Source organism: Leucopleurus acutus (genome assembly GCF_964270905.1).
Source record: "Leucopleurus acutus genome assembly, chromosome: 5".
NCBI classification, from domain to species: Eukaryota; Metazoa; Chordata; class Mammalia; order Artiodactyla; family Delphinidae; genus Leucopleurus; species Leucopleurus acutus.
Genome location: NC_139147.1, coordinates 136,719,897 through 136,734,516, shown reverse-complemented (window position 1 = coordinate 136,734,516; position 14,620 = coordinate 136,719,897). Strand labels below are relative to the sequence as shown.

General features: G+C 40.6%; 1 pseudogene across 1 annotated transcript in view; it reads right to left on the bottom strand.

The window, feature by feature from the left end:
- LOC309961812 (actin, cytoplasmic 2-like) overlaps positions 1 to 10,092 on the bottom strand; it is a 36,217-nt pseudogene extending 26,125 nt beyond the window's left edge. The window contains exon 1 of the transcript in view: positions 9,249 to 10,092. The product of the transcript in view is annotated as an actin, cytoplasmic 2-like (transcript). The remainder of the gene's footprint in view (positions 1 to 9,248) is intronic.
- Between the last annotated feature and the right edge of the window lie 4,528 nt (positions 10,093 to 14,620).

Here is a 14,620-nt window from a genome sequence, read left to right as displayed (position 1 = left end):
CTAGCTATCTATTTTACATTACAAATGAATTCTTAACTTAATTATTTCGACAATAATTGTTAGCACTCGAGCACTAATTTCCGATCCGCACAATAACAGAATGCCTGTTGGACAGATGACTGCCCTTCTTGGGTCAAGCGTGGTTTTGTTTCCATCACACTGGGAGTCTGAGTCTTTGGGAAAGTATTTAGATACATGTGAACTATGGAAGGTTGGAAAATCTGTTTTAACTGCCGCTTCTCCCTTTTCCTGAATTTGTAGTTGCATTTCTGCCCCTCTGTACTTCACTCCTCAGCCCAGAACAACCTGTTCCTTTCTACAAGCCAACAGCTTCCGCATTCCACCAGGAAACAGGGCCTGGAATCCAGGGGGAGCATAGAGCCTTGTGCCACAGAATATCTGGAAGGATTTTAAAGAGTCTGGGGACATTTCAATCCTTGGTGTTCTGTACAGTTCAGCTGTTGGTATTTTTTCCTTCAGACCTTTAAATTATTATGCCAAAAATGAAGATATTTCTAACTAATAATAATCACTTCAGTGTATGATCTTAAACTAGGCACTTGGCTGAGGACTTGACAAGCATTATCTCATTTGATTCTTACTAAAACCCTAGGTTCACATTATAGATGAGGAAACCAAGGTTTACAGAGGTTAGTAACTTGCTACATCACATGGCTAATAAGAGGGCGGCATGAGATTTGAATCCAGATTTGATGCCAATGCCTGAAATCCAAATCCTCTGCAGTTTCTTCATTCTTCCTTTGTGACTTGCTTTGACAATTACCATTATAAAATGTCATTTTAAAAAATGGCTTACAGGGAATTCCCTAATGGTCCAGTGGTTAGGACTCTGTGCTTTCACTGCCATGGTGCGGGGTTCAATCCCTGGTCGGGGAACTAAGATCCCGCAAGCCCCATGATGCCACCAAAAAAATAAATAATAAATAAATAAAATTAAAAATGACATCATAATTTTCTATCTTTTCCCCCAGAAGATTATTACGCTTAATTCTATAGCTACCTTCCTACATCCAGACAAAAATCATATCTCTAATTTCACCATGGAAATCAATGAATAAGTAGAATTAATTCTTTTATTCAATTTGTATTTATTGATTTCTTGTTATGTGCCAGGTCCTGTGCTAGGCTCTATGACAAAGATAGGAATAAACGATCTCTTTCTTCAATTTGGAGGGCAAGGCACTAGAAAAGAGAGAGAAGACGAGAGAGAAAAAAATGAAAGAGACTAAGAATTGATTAAAAAAAATTGTTAGCGTTACTATTCAAAAAAATTTAATCAAATTTTACTCTGCAGACCACTTTTCAAGGTTGATTTTAGTCTTTAAACATTATCCTGTAAGTATAGAAATACCTTACATTCTTACTGTACAGGCCTTTCTGAGATACTGGTTTCTGCAAAGAAATGTAGATTCTTTTCAACAAAATGTCATAGCGTACCCTCTGTAATTCATTCATCACTATTAACCAATTGAAAACTGCCCCATTGTTATAAATTCTTACAAATTTTGATGGACAAAGGAATGGAATTGACTTATAGACAAGGCAAGTGTACAGACTATTAAAAGCTAAAGAAAATGAATTTTGAAAAAAAATAAAATGCATGCTAAAAAGCACATGAAATGAATGAAAAAAAATGAATTTTGTCTTCAAGACTGGGGTTAGTGTGAGAAATTACAGCAGTATTAACCTAAGAAATATCAACACCATATCCTCAGAAACCTAGACTTGCTTAATACTAACAGAGGGTCAAAGTTCATTACAGCCAATATCACAGTAAAATTTTCAGAATGACACCAAGAATTTGACTGCTTTTCTTTTTTCAATAATAGGGACATCATTAAATTCTGCAGACAGAATCTAGGGTAGAAGTTAGTCCTCTGTATTTTAACATGAGTAACAGAGGAACAAAGTACTTAAGGAAATTTTTAAATCTTCCTTTTTTCCCTTATGTTTATAATTGAGCAAAATAATTATGCAAAATAACAAAGTCTAAGCCAGCTAGGATTTTTAGGCTCTCTCCCAGAGTTAATTTTAGTTAAAATTATTTTTTTAGCTTCTAGATGGGGTTTTTCCCCCCCTTGTTTGTTTGACTTTTGTTTTCTTTTCTTTAAATTTATGTTCCCTTTGCACATTCCACTTATGCCAGGTTTGGGAGGGGAAAACACCTCCCAATAATTCTGCAAGATGGTTGATTGCTGTCTTTGGTTGATCAGGATGAGTTTCCAGTAAAGCATCCAAAGATGTTGGATGCCTCTCAGTAAAACCTTCAAATCCTCAGAGGTGTTCCTCATCGCTAAAACAACAGACCATAAAGTGTGCTTTATGCAAGTAGATTTATGTCTTTCTTTGTACTCAAACACAACCATAAAGGTTTATCTTCTGATCAGAGGGGAAAAAAATAAACAAAGCAACAAAGTTCTCCCCAAACGAGAGTGTATGAGCCAAACTAACCAGGCTTTTGTTCTTTCCAGGTTAACAAGAACTAGGAAGAAAGAAAAAAAGTAGGTCTAGGACGCGAGGAGGCTCCACGCTTTTTTATGTGACTTTGATTCCTGATCAGCAAACTTCAGTGTGTGTTATAAATCTTGAGGATTTATATTATTAACCCAACAAGAATTTTTACAATCAGGGAACGTTTGTCTGGCTTCCCCCTCACCTCCTCCCTCCCCACCCATCCCCCCAACCAGCACACACAATTTTTGTAGAATATTTTGTTGGCTATAATTAAACTATGTGTGTTAATTAGGATTAGATTTTAAATGCACTGCTTGGGAAGTTGAAAAATACAGGATCTGAATGAGCCCAAATTGAGATGACACTTGAATTTTCGCAGATGTTTCCATAATCCTAATTTCAAATTGATTGTACTTCCTGAACAGTGAGAAGCCATTTTCAGTTATTTATTCAGACGTGTGCACTACTTTTCCCTCTGCCAGTGGGTAGAAAATATCTAGCACTTTCATTAACTCCTTCAAATAAACTGATTTCTGAGGCAGGTTTTAATGGGAGTGATGCCAAATCAGACCCACCTGCTCCTAGGGTCACCCCAGAGCCCACGTAAGGGGCCCAAGCAGAAATCTGGAGCCCAGCAATTTCCCTCCTGCCTTCCCCCTCATGATGGGTTCAGCTGGCTTCTGACTGTCGTGGCTCACTAGGCCAGGGAAAAAGCAGAGAGAGGAAAAAAGAACTTCCCAAATTATTGGCTACCAGCAGCCCATAGTACGTGACACTTGATTCAGCCGCAAAGATGTGCAGCATACTATGCTACATAAGCCCAGGGTTTGGACCCAGAAACAGGGCCACCTGTAAAACACATTCCCAAATAAATGGCCCATAAAAAAGATAAGCCCCCGCCAAATCTAAATGTGTCGGTACCAAGTGGCATTTCAGCGAAAGCTGAAAACCCACCACCAGACTTGCAATATACCTGAAAGAAAGCATTGTCTTCTCTTTGTCTCTGTGGGTTTGTTGCAGTTTCTCTCTACCTTTTATTTTATGTTCAACCCAGAATCCAGAAAGGCTTCAGAAATCCTGCCTTGGAAGCAACTCCATTCCCCTGACAAGTCTACTATTTGATTATAATTCCTCACAGATTTCCTGTTAGGGGGGCCTCTGCTGAATTAGAAGCATCTTGCCTTCTTCCACCTGTAACGATTTCCCACTCAACTGTAAGACAATGGCCATGATTGATCTAATGAGGGACTGGAAAATCCAGCTGATTGCTATAAATAGTTGAAAGCAAAAACTTGTGCTTGGCTTCCCAAAGAATTTCTCATCAACTCTGGTACCCTAACCTAAATAGGTAAGCAGCCTCCTGGCAAATTAGGTGAGACACTTAAGCTTTATCTTGGTGGGAGTTTATCCAGAGGGCAAGACAGAATTCAAGCCGAGAGAGATGACTGACAGAACATTCACGTTTTAAAGCAACAATCATATGTCATCCTATATGTCTCATGAAGGCAAAATTCATTTTTTTAAACAGAAAACAGTTTGAATAAATGCAAGTGTGCATGAGACCAAACTGAGTTTTTTTAATGGCTGTTGTTTTTTAAATATTTGAAGTCCAGTGGAAAGTCTTTGTGCATTCATTTGTTAAAGAAAATAGCATGCTGTAAATGTACGTTAAAGTAATTCGCATAAAGTCCCCTGAAAATCATATAATTTTTTTCCTCCTTCCATCTTTTAGGACTGTGTTTCTCTTTTTTTGGTTTGTTTTAAGGAGTTGATTTCTTTTTTATTTATTTATTTATTTTTGGCTGCATTGGGTCTTTGTTGCAGTGTGCAGGCTTCTCATTGTAGTGGCTTCTCTTGTTGCGGAACACGGGCTGTAGGCGCGCGGGCTTCAGTAGTTGTGGCACGTGGGCTCAGTGGTTGTGGCTTGCAGGCTCAGTAGTTGTGGTGCACGGGCTTAGTTGCTCCACAGCATGTGGGATCTTCCCGGACCAGGGCTCCAACCCATGTCCCCTGCATTGGCAGGCGGATTCTTAACCACTGAGCCACCAGGGAAGCCCGAGACTGTGTTTCTTAATCGAAGTTGCATGTTAGAATCATCTGATGCCAAGCCATTCCCCAGATCAATTACATCAAAGTACAGGGCTTGGAATCCAGGAATCACTTTTTTAACTCTCCAGGTGATTCTAATGGGCATCCAAGTTTGAGAACCAGTTATTGTACTAGAGAGTCTCCAATAATAGCATGGAGAAATGTTTTCCTCCTGGCCGATGTGCAGTAGAAAAAGGGTCAAGTAAAACTGTCCCTACCTCCCTACCTCTTGCCCGGGAGTTAACTGGGGATTAAGAGTTCATCATATGCATGCCTGGCCTCACTCTTGGTCGCTGCTAGAGCCTCTGGGGGTCACTTCCACCCCTTGGATATGGCCCCAGAGTGTTTAAGTAACTTGCCTTAAGACCACTAGCCAGTAAGTGGCACAACCAGATTTCAGATCAGGCCACTGCTGGCCCCAGAGTCCATGCTTTTTATCATTCCCAAAACAAAGGTGGAATGCTGGGAGTCCATGAGCCATACCTAGCCCAAGACATGCTTTATTTCGCTCACACAGAAGTCTAAAAATGTTTAAATGTGTGTGCCTATATGGTGAATGTGTGATCTTCAGTTTGTTTTAATCCCGTCTACTCCCGACTTTCTTCCCCTTGAGCACATTTTAATCATTTAACAGCTTGGCCTCTGTTGGCATTTGATTTCACATTCCTGGGCTAAGACAAGAGGGACATTTAAAATTATAGTGAAGTCACGAAAACGTGAATGCTGCCACATACTTCCCTCCGTTACACGTTGATTGATAAAGACTAAAGTCACCCATTCCTATCTGGAACTGATGCTCTTTACCAGTGCATTCAGTTGTTCACTTGTTCATTCGCTCATTCGCTTCCCGCTAGGTAGAGGACACTTTGTAAGGAGTAGTAATCCAAAAGGACAGGAATGAACATGTATGTTCCATTAAGTTCCAGGCATTTAGCTGGGCATTTTGCAGACATTTTTTCAGCTAACATTTGATCCATTCAGCAACCCATCTGATACTACTAGTATGAATATTTTACTGATACAGCGAACTGAGAGTATGAGAAGTTGAGGCATTTTCATTCCTTTATTTAATAAATATGAACGAGCAACCGCCTCGTGTCACTGTTCTAGATGATGGTGACCCGAGTTTGAACAAAACCGTTCATTGCTGATTCTCCATCAGCTGGAGCCATCTCGTATCAGCTTGCAAGAGCTGATTATTAGAATTTCAAGAATTTTGCAAGCCAGTTGTTAAGTTACGGGTAACTTAAAATCAGTCACGTCAGAAGTATCTACATCATGGAAAGCAAGTAAAACTATAAATCAGGACTTTTATTTTTTTGAGAGCCAGTCTACAATAATTTATGAACTCTCAGAGTTTGAAATCAGAATCTAGACCTGAGTGCCTCTGAAACCAGGGCCATTTCTATTCTGTAGCTGAATAAGGAAGTCTCCACCTTCAAGAAGGCTACAACAGGGAGGGGGAAACACATCAACCTCACGAACCCACACTCTGGTGTAGATGCCTGGATTTGAATCCCACCAGCTACTTACCAGCTGTGTGACCTTGAGGATGTAAGTTAATATCTCTTTGCCTGTTTCCTTCTCTACTAAGCAGGATAATAACAGTTACTTCACTGGGTTGTGTGAAGATTAGTCTTTATACTAATATATACACTTTAGTGTATATATTACACTATATATATAGTGTATATTTACACTTTATATATATAATTATAAATATAGTGTATATTTATAATATATATTTATAAATATAACATAAATTTATACTTTATATATCCCCTACATATAATATAAAGGGGATAAAACATTGCCTATCACTTGGTAAGAATTGTGTAAATGTTAGTTATTATTATTTAAAACAATAAAAACAGCAAATGAACATTTGTATTTGTACAAGTGTTTGTACCTGAGAGAGGAAAAGAGAAGATTTTGAGTGTATGTGGGAGAGAATGCTTTCTCTCATTCCCTTCCACTTTGTTAAATTGTATTAAAAGCTCTTACAACTTTTGAAAAATTGCAGGAACCAACTGATTTGACTATGACTTTTCCATTGAAGTGGTCAAAGAGAAAACTGCCTTGTCCGGCTGGAGATTCATTCAAATCCAATTTACACTGTATTCAATTTACATTGCTACATGCTAGCACAGGCTCACCAAGACTCCCAGAGAGTTGGAGAAACACAGAAGCTGGTGCCTTCTCTTTATCCACTGGCCTGACCATGCAAATCAGTCCATTTTTCATCCCACTTTTCTCTCATTCTTTGAAAGCAGGTATTTTGAGTATTTAAAAATGTTAAAAACTTATAATCAACAGTAGTGTGTCATTTGTTTTTTTTTCTTTTCTTTTTTTTATGTGATTTTTGTTTGTTGATTATACCAGCACTTTTTTTTTTTAAAAAAAGAACCATGTTGTTACAGGCCACTGAAATATATAAATATTGCTATTCAAAGCCATTCATCTGATGGGAACAATTCTTATATAAAGAGAGTTGAGAAGGGGAGAGAGGATCCAAGGAAAGGAGAGACATTTAGTCATCTATCAAGATGTGAGTCCCTGAACACAACTGATAACAGGCATGTTTGTTTCAATGAAAATTCAACAAGAAATAAGCTTTTATTTTAAAAATCAGAGTTATGATAGGTTAATAATAAGAAAGACTTGAGCAATCTTTCCAGAAGTGGCCACATAATTTGTCAACTGAAGATTGAAAGTCTTGTTGTTGCTAATAAAGTAACTCAATCTTATATCCACAAAGATCAGCAAAAATGGCAACTTGGACTGTCCCAGAATTTAAGTCCATAAAGGGTGAGTGTGTCATATTTAGTGTTGTTTATTTCCTTAGATTTCAGATTAAGCAGTCATTAATTCAATCAAAATACTTAATATTATTACTTCATATAAAATGCTCCATAGCCTCTGTACACATCAAAGTGTATAATTTACACAAAAATCATTACTTGCCAATATTTGGGAAACTTGATAGTAAATCAAGATGCTATCTAGTCTAGCCAGCTAGAATGAAATTTCTTTTCTTCCTTCTCTGGGAACTGCTTTCTCTCAGCCTTTGTCAAAGACTTTGTCAAAATTTTAGGCGAGGTAGATGCACAGTATATACTAATGATGTAGAATAAATTATTCTGAATGCTGTAATATCCCAATGTCCAACTGTTCTGAAACTTTCTGCCTAGAATCTTAATGATATGATTCAACTCAGAGTCCAAAAGGAGGGAAAGTTATGGAAAAATGTACAAAAAAGATTTAAACTAAAAGTTGGAGAAAGTTACATAGAACAAAATAAATTCTTGAACTGATAAGAGAATTAATGGTAACTTCTAAAGGAAGCAGGTTGAAAGTTTCTCTCTCTTCTTTCTCATAATCTCTTATTCTTTCTTTTGAAACTTTGAGCCATTTGGAGGGTTTTTTTGAAGACTAAAATTTTAAGGATTTGTTTTAGTTATTTTTTTAATCTTAAGAGTGACAAAATTTTGTGTGGTTCACCTCTACCCGAACCATCAACTGAATTTGTTGTTGTTGTTTACTGCAGTACTTTTATTTCCCTCACAATGACCAAATGTTGCTGGGACCAAATGTTCTCACGTGACAGTAGAAAACCAACATTTGTTGTCATCTCTTAAAGAATTGGGAATTGCATACAAAAACCTTACATAAATTCAAAGGATGAATACATTTATAGGTGTAAATGCAAACCATTTTCCATCTCAAGGGAAGTAACAACCACCAGGTATTCTGGCAGGAAATTGTGAGGTAAGAAAGGAAAGTGGGTTCTAAGGTTGGGACCTTCCCAACCCTGTCAGACACCAAAGACAAATGCCAGCTGGCTCAGGACTCTTGCCAGCCTCTAAAGAAATCCTGGAATAAGCAGCTCTTACACACGAGTACCCTGCACAGGTCAAGAAACTCATGGGCTCGCAAATTCTCATCAGGACCATGGGTCTTTCTTCCACAAACATGTTCTCACCTCAGCCAGATAGTGACGGAGCTGCATGTATTGGGGGTTTAAATCAAAGATATGTACAGGATATTAAACATAGACCAAAGGAACAGTTAACGTAAACAGAAGGTCAAAATCAGCAAGTTGTACAATCCAGGGCTGATAGCAGATACAAACTTCAAGGGCAAATTTCTTTTCAAAGGCTTATTCCAGTTTCATGAGGCTAGCATGAGGTGTGCACAGTTGCCAGGGCAAATTTATACTCTTGAACGAACTTATGCAGCAGTGGACGATGGAGGGGGCAGGCCTTGTCATACTCCTGCTTGCGGATCCACATCAACTGGAAAGCCAGGATGGAGCCCCCGATCTGCACCTAGTACTTGTGTTCAGGAGGAGGGTTGCTCTTTATTTTATTTTATTTTTTTTTGCGGTACGCGGGCCTCTCACTGTTGTGGCCTCTCTCGTTGTGGAGCACAGGCTCTGGACGCGCAGGCTCAGCGGCCATGGATCATGGGCCCAGCCGCTCCGCGGCATGTGGGATCTTTCCGGACCGGGGCACGAAACCGTGTCCCCTCCATCGGCGGGCGGACTCTCAACCACTGCGCCACCAGGGAAGCCCAGGAGGGTTGATCTTGATCTTGATCTTGATCCTGCTGGGAGGCAGTGCCAATGATCTCCCTCTGCATCCTGCGGGCATTGTGGGGTACATGATGGTCTCCCCAGACGTCACCCTTCAGGATGCGGTTGAAGGTGATCTCCCGGATGCCACAGGACTCCGTACCCAGGAGGAGGGCTGGAAGAGCACCTCTGGACTCCAGAACTGTTTACTGTGGATGCTGATCACCTGACAGTCGGGCAACTCGCAGCTGTTCACCAGGGAGGAGGAGGAAACAGCCGTGGCCATCTCCTGCTCCAACTCCAGGGCAACGTGGCAGAGCTGCCCCTTGATGTCACGCATGATTTCCCACTGGGCGGTGATGGTGAAACAGCGGTCACACTTCGGGAGCATCTTCACGAGGTAGTCGTTCAGGTCCCGGCCACCGTAGTCCAGATGCAGGATGGCATGGGGCGGGGGGGAGGCACGTACTCCTAGCAGATGGGCACAGTGTGGGTGACCCCGTCTCCAGAGTCCAGGACAGTACCAGTGGTGCGGCCAGAGGCTACAGGGACAGCACAGCCTGTACGGTCATGCACACGGCCGGAGTGTTGAAGGTCTCGAAGGAGATCTGAGTCATCTTCTCAGGATGGGCCTCAGGGTTCAGGGGGACCTCGGTCAGCAGCAGGAGGTGCTCCTTGGGGACCACACGCAGCTCATTGTAGAAGCTGTGGTTGGTGCCTATCTTCTCCATACCACGTCGTCCCAGTTGGTGATGATGCCGTGCTCCATGGGGCACTTGAGGGTCAGGATGCTGAGCTTCGCTCTGGGCTCATCGCCCACGTGACTGTCCCAAGCCTACCGTGACACCCTGTTGTCAGGGGTGGCCGATGATGGACGGAAACTCACTCCCCCGAGAGGCGTCATCCCCAGTAAAGCCAGCTTTGCACGTGCCAGAGCGATCGCGGATGAGGGGCATAGAGATTTCTTCTTTGCTAGTGATGGGCCGAGGCAGCAGCAGCGTGGAGCAGCCAGAGGACCAGCAGAGGCTGTCTGGTGCGGCGAGTCTTCAACTAAATCTAACGGAGCTGGAATGCCTAGGCTGTGTGGGATGTTTATGAGCCAGGGTCATACCTTCCAGAAGATTAGATGCTGACAGACACAGATACAGGCATCTTCTACTTAGGAATGAAGGACACTGAGAATAACCGAATTAACATCTCTGAAGAACAGATTCTGTTGTTTCTATGTTCATTTTTTTTCTGGTGATAAATGATTATAGAAAACCTGGAAAATTCGGAAAAGTCCTCCAAACACTAGAAACCCTCACCTACCCGCTGCCCCCCCGCCAGATAATCACCCCAGATGTTTTTGTTTGTTTGTTTGTTTGTTTTCCCAGATGTAAATATAGTCTGCTAACCTGAAAGAGATATGAACAAGGAAAGTTAAGCATGAAAACTGTGTTAAAGGCAGAGCTGATAACATTTGACAACTGATTGAATGTGCTGAGAAGGGAGTCATCAAGAATAACCATAATTTTTGGGCTTCCCTGGTGGCACAGTGGTTGAGAGTCCGCCTGCCGATGCGCGGGACGCGGGTTTGTGCCCCGGTCCGGGAAGATCCCACATGCCGCGGAGTGGCTGGGCCCGTGAGCCATGGCCGCTGAGCCTGCGCATCCGGAGCCTGTGCTCGGCAACAGGAGAGGCCGCAACCATGAGAGGCCCACATACCGCAATAAAATAAAATAAAATAAGATAAATAAAAAGAATAACCATAATTTTCAAAACTAAGCAACTTGGTGCACAGTGATGGAATAAACCACATAAGTAACTTGAGAAGAGCAGACGGCTTCCAGGAAAGGAGAGGTGTCAGTTGAACTATTTGAAGTGGATGTAACAGCAGTAGAGTCACATGGAAATCCTAATAGATGGTTGATTAGGTAGAATAAATACTACCAGTAATATTCTTAAGGTATTCATATTTAAGTTGGCCATTGAAATCTATTTTTAAAGATCACTCTAAACTATACATCACAAACTCTGAAATGTGCTGAGAATTAAAGACACTGAAATTATATTTTGAGCCTGATCATCAGCTCAGATGAATACATTTTATATATATATATAGTGACCCTACCATTATCTTTGGTATAAAGTTATAAGAGATATGCAATGAATATTCCTCATTCATAAATAATTCTCACTAATGTTTACCAATAATTTCCAATCTCAAGCACCTATGAAAATATCAATTTATTAAAACTCCAAGCTCATGGGCCTTGTTCTGTTCTACAAATGAGACAACAATGTCACCAAGAACTGAAGGGTCTTAACAGTGAAAACAAGTCATATCGCTAGAACTGACACTTCGAAGCCTGGAGCCTAAACCACCCAAAAAATGCTTACTGAGCCACTGTGGCTACCAGTCTAAACAGGAAAGTTTGATAAGTATCCAATCTCATTCTTTTTCTTTTTTCAGACCCTTAAGGACTTTCTTTCTGCAGACTCAGTCGACTAGGATCCTATGCAAATAAATAAGTACTAGATACCATTGGTTATCTACTCAATTTTCATTTTCCCTTGTTCCTTGCTATCAGTTTCCTGTTTTGTTCCTGTAGACCAGGACTTCAGACCTGGTGGATAACTTTTGATTGGCCTAAACCAATGAAGATAATTCACTTCATTTTGCTAATCATTGGTCTAGGTGAAGGCATGTGATACAATTCTGGTCAATGAGATGTAAGAGGAGTTATGTTTCTGGGTTCTGGAAGTGTTTGCCTCCTCAATAAAAAAGCATTGAGAGTAGAAATACCATTTGCCCCCCACCTCTCTCCATCCCTCTGGGGACACGATTATTTTGATCTTCAGCAGCCATTTTCAACCATATAAAAAAAAATCAGAAATATGATGAGGATAGCAGTACAACAAAAATCAGAAAGTCATAGATCTTTTACGACATCTCTAGAATGAGCTACCAACCCTGGAATTTATACCGCCAAACTTTCTGTTATGCTTAACCATTAATTGACTTTATACTTGAAGCTATTGTCAGCTATAGCTTGCAGTGAAGAGCAATCCTAATACTGTTTGTAAAGCACCTTGCATAGCGGAGGCACTCAACAGATTTTAATTTAAATAAAATTAATAGGCAATACAAAGATCACTAGGCTCAGAGGCACATTGTAGAGCTCAGACTTAGTCTAGCTGAAGAGTATGTCTGGGATAGGGACCCAAGTCCCAACGTCCAGCATCCTTCACATAACACCAGCTGGCTCATTATCTATATCAGGGTGTTGGCTTTTGTTTTTAGATTTGTTCTTCAAGTGGTTGGATGCATGCCTTGAAACAGCCCAGGTTGCTGAGTTCCTGCAAGCTCCGCCCCCCCCTTCTACATGACTGGACACTCTTCATCAGACTAATTTTCACTCCTCTGAGCATCATTATGTACCATCATTCACCACTACATCTTCTCTTCCTGCTTCTTTCTATGGCCTTAAGAACAACCATGTTGGAGTGGAATAAACCGGAGCCTAGCAGGGTAAGAGAAATGGAAAAGGAACAGAGGCCTGAATAGTCCATCAGCTGACTAATCCATCTGTGAATAGTTCATAAACTGACTAATCTGACCCTACCATCCTGCCTATATATCTAGTAAAAAAGAAAGGAGCCTTCAGGCAGCTAGCCTTTTCACTTCTTCCAGCGAGTTCCAATATCTCAGGGCAAAGCCAAGAACTGTTCCCACCACCACCACATCCACGGGGCATGGAAGAGACAGACATTCAGTTATATGGTCTTCTCTGTGGTTTCACTGGTGACAGTAAAATACTTCAGGCAGAGGAAACAAAACATCAAAGGATTCAAAGGAAATGAGGTCATCAGAATCAAGTCCCCAGTGTTCCCAGGAAGAGAATATTCATGGTTGAGAAAAAAGACACAAAAACAAAACATTTATTTAAAAATCTGATTCTAGATCTTCCTTCCTTCTCAAGGACAAAAGTATGCATTTCTCAGTCCCCTCTGTGGGCTCACAGAATAGAGATCCCAAGTCATAGAAAAGGAAAACAAGACTGCAACTTTTTGTTAACCTGGTTTGGAAAGATAGGTAAACACCAGTGTTATCTGTTATTGATGTGCTATCTGTCTTTGATATGGGAAGTCTATATTCTAGGGAGAAAAAGGTTTGATCCATAGAATGTCCCCAGGTAGCTGATAATGAGACAGTGACATAAGTGAGATTTTTTTTAAATTTGGTGAGATTGGGAATCAGGTAACCAGCATCCACATCAAAACTTTGAAGAGGAAGATCTCTGTCACTCCATGTAATTATCTGTTGAGTGTTTTTAACCTGAGATGTTTTCCCCCTTGAATGAGAAAGAAAACTCTAATGGAATAAAAGCAGGTATGTGCTAAATGCTTTTAGCATTTATTCTTTCATTCTCCACACCTTCAATCTTTTGCTAAAGTTTCACCTCTCTGCTGGGCACAGGGGCTCATAGAAGAATCGGGCAAAGCCTCTGCCCACAAGAGTTTGCAGATTTGGGGACAAAATTATTCATCTAGAAGCCTTGAATTAATTATATCTGGGCACTACTACTTGCCTTAATAAAGCACATAGAATTCCATAGAACGTGGCAGCCAGAAGAAAGCTTAGGGAGCTGTCCGTGAAGGGGAGAAAGAAGGTAAGGAAAAGTTTGAGTGGCCCATCGTCTGCTTTAACCTTCTCTGAATAATTAAAAACCCGGCTACTCCTAACTGGCCCCTCCAAACGAGAGCCCACCACTTAGTAGAGGTGCTCAATAATATTTATTAAAGGGATAAATGAGCCCTTTCTGTATTCAAATACATAAAAAGGCAACTCCATCTCTGAGAGGTGACAGTTCAGACGGTGAAGTCTCCCAATCTCTAGTTCATAGCTTTGTCAGACACAATGCCATACAAGGGAAAATAAACCTTTTATCATTGATCTAGACCTCTCTTTGTCATTCACGCTGGCGGCTCATCATTCTTTGACCCGCTTCATAAATTTTCATAGAGATTTTTTAAGTAAATATTTTACTGACATGTAACACGCAAACAGAAAAGTGTACAAATGGTAATGGTACAGCACAAAGGATTTTTGCCACGTGATCATACCTGGTTAACCAGCATCTGGATTAAGAAGCAGAGATTACTAGCACCCAGATTCTTCCCTCATGACTCTGCCTTTACCTGCTCCCCTTCTTCACTCCCACCAACACACACATACACACACAAAAGTAGCAGTTCTTCTGATTTTTATCACTATAGATTATTTCTGATTGTTTTTAGTTTTATATAAATAAATTATTAATGGGGTATCTTTTTGAAACTAGTTTCTTTCACTCAATATTTGTGGGACTCTTTCCTGTGGTAGTGTGTATTTATTACTGCCTCATATTCCACCTGGTGTATACACATACATTCATGTGCCCACCTAAATAACAATTTATTCATGCTTCTACCACTGAAGGACAGTTAGGTTACTCTCAT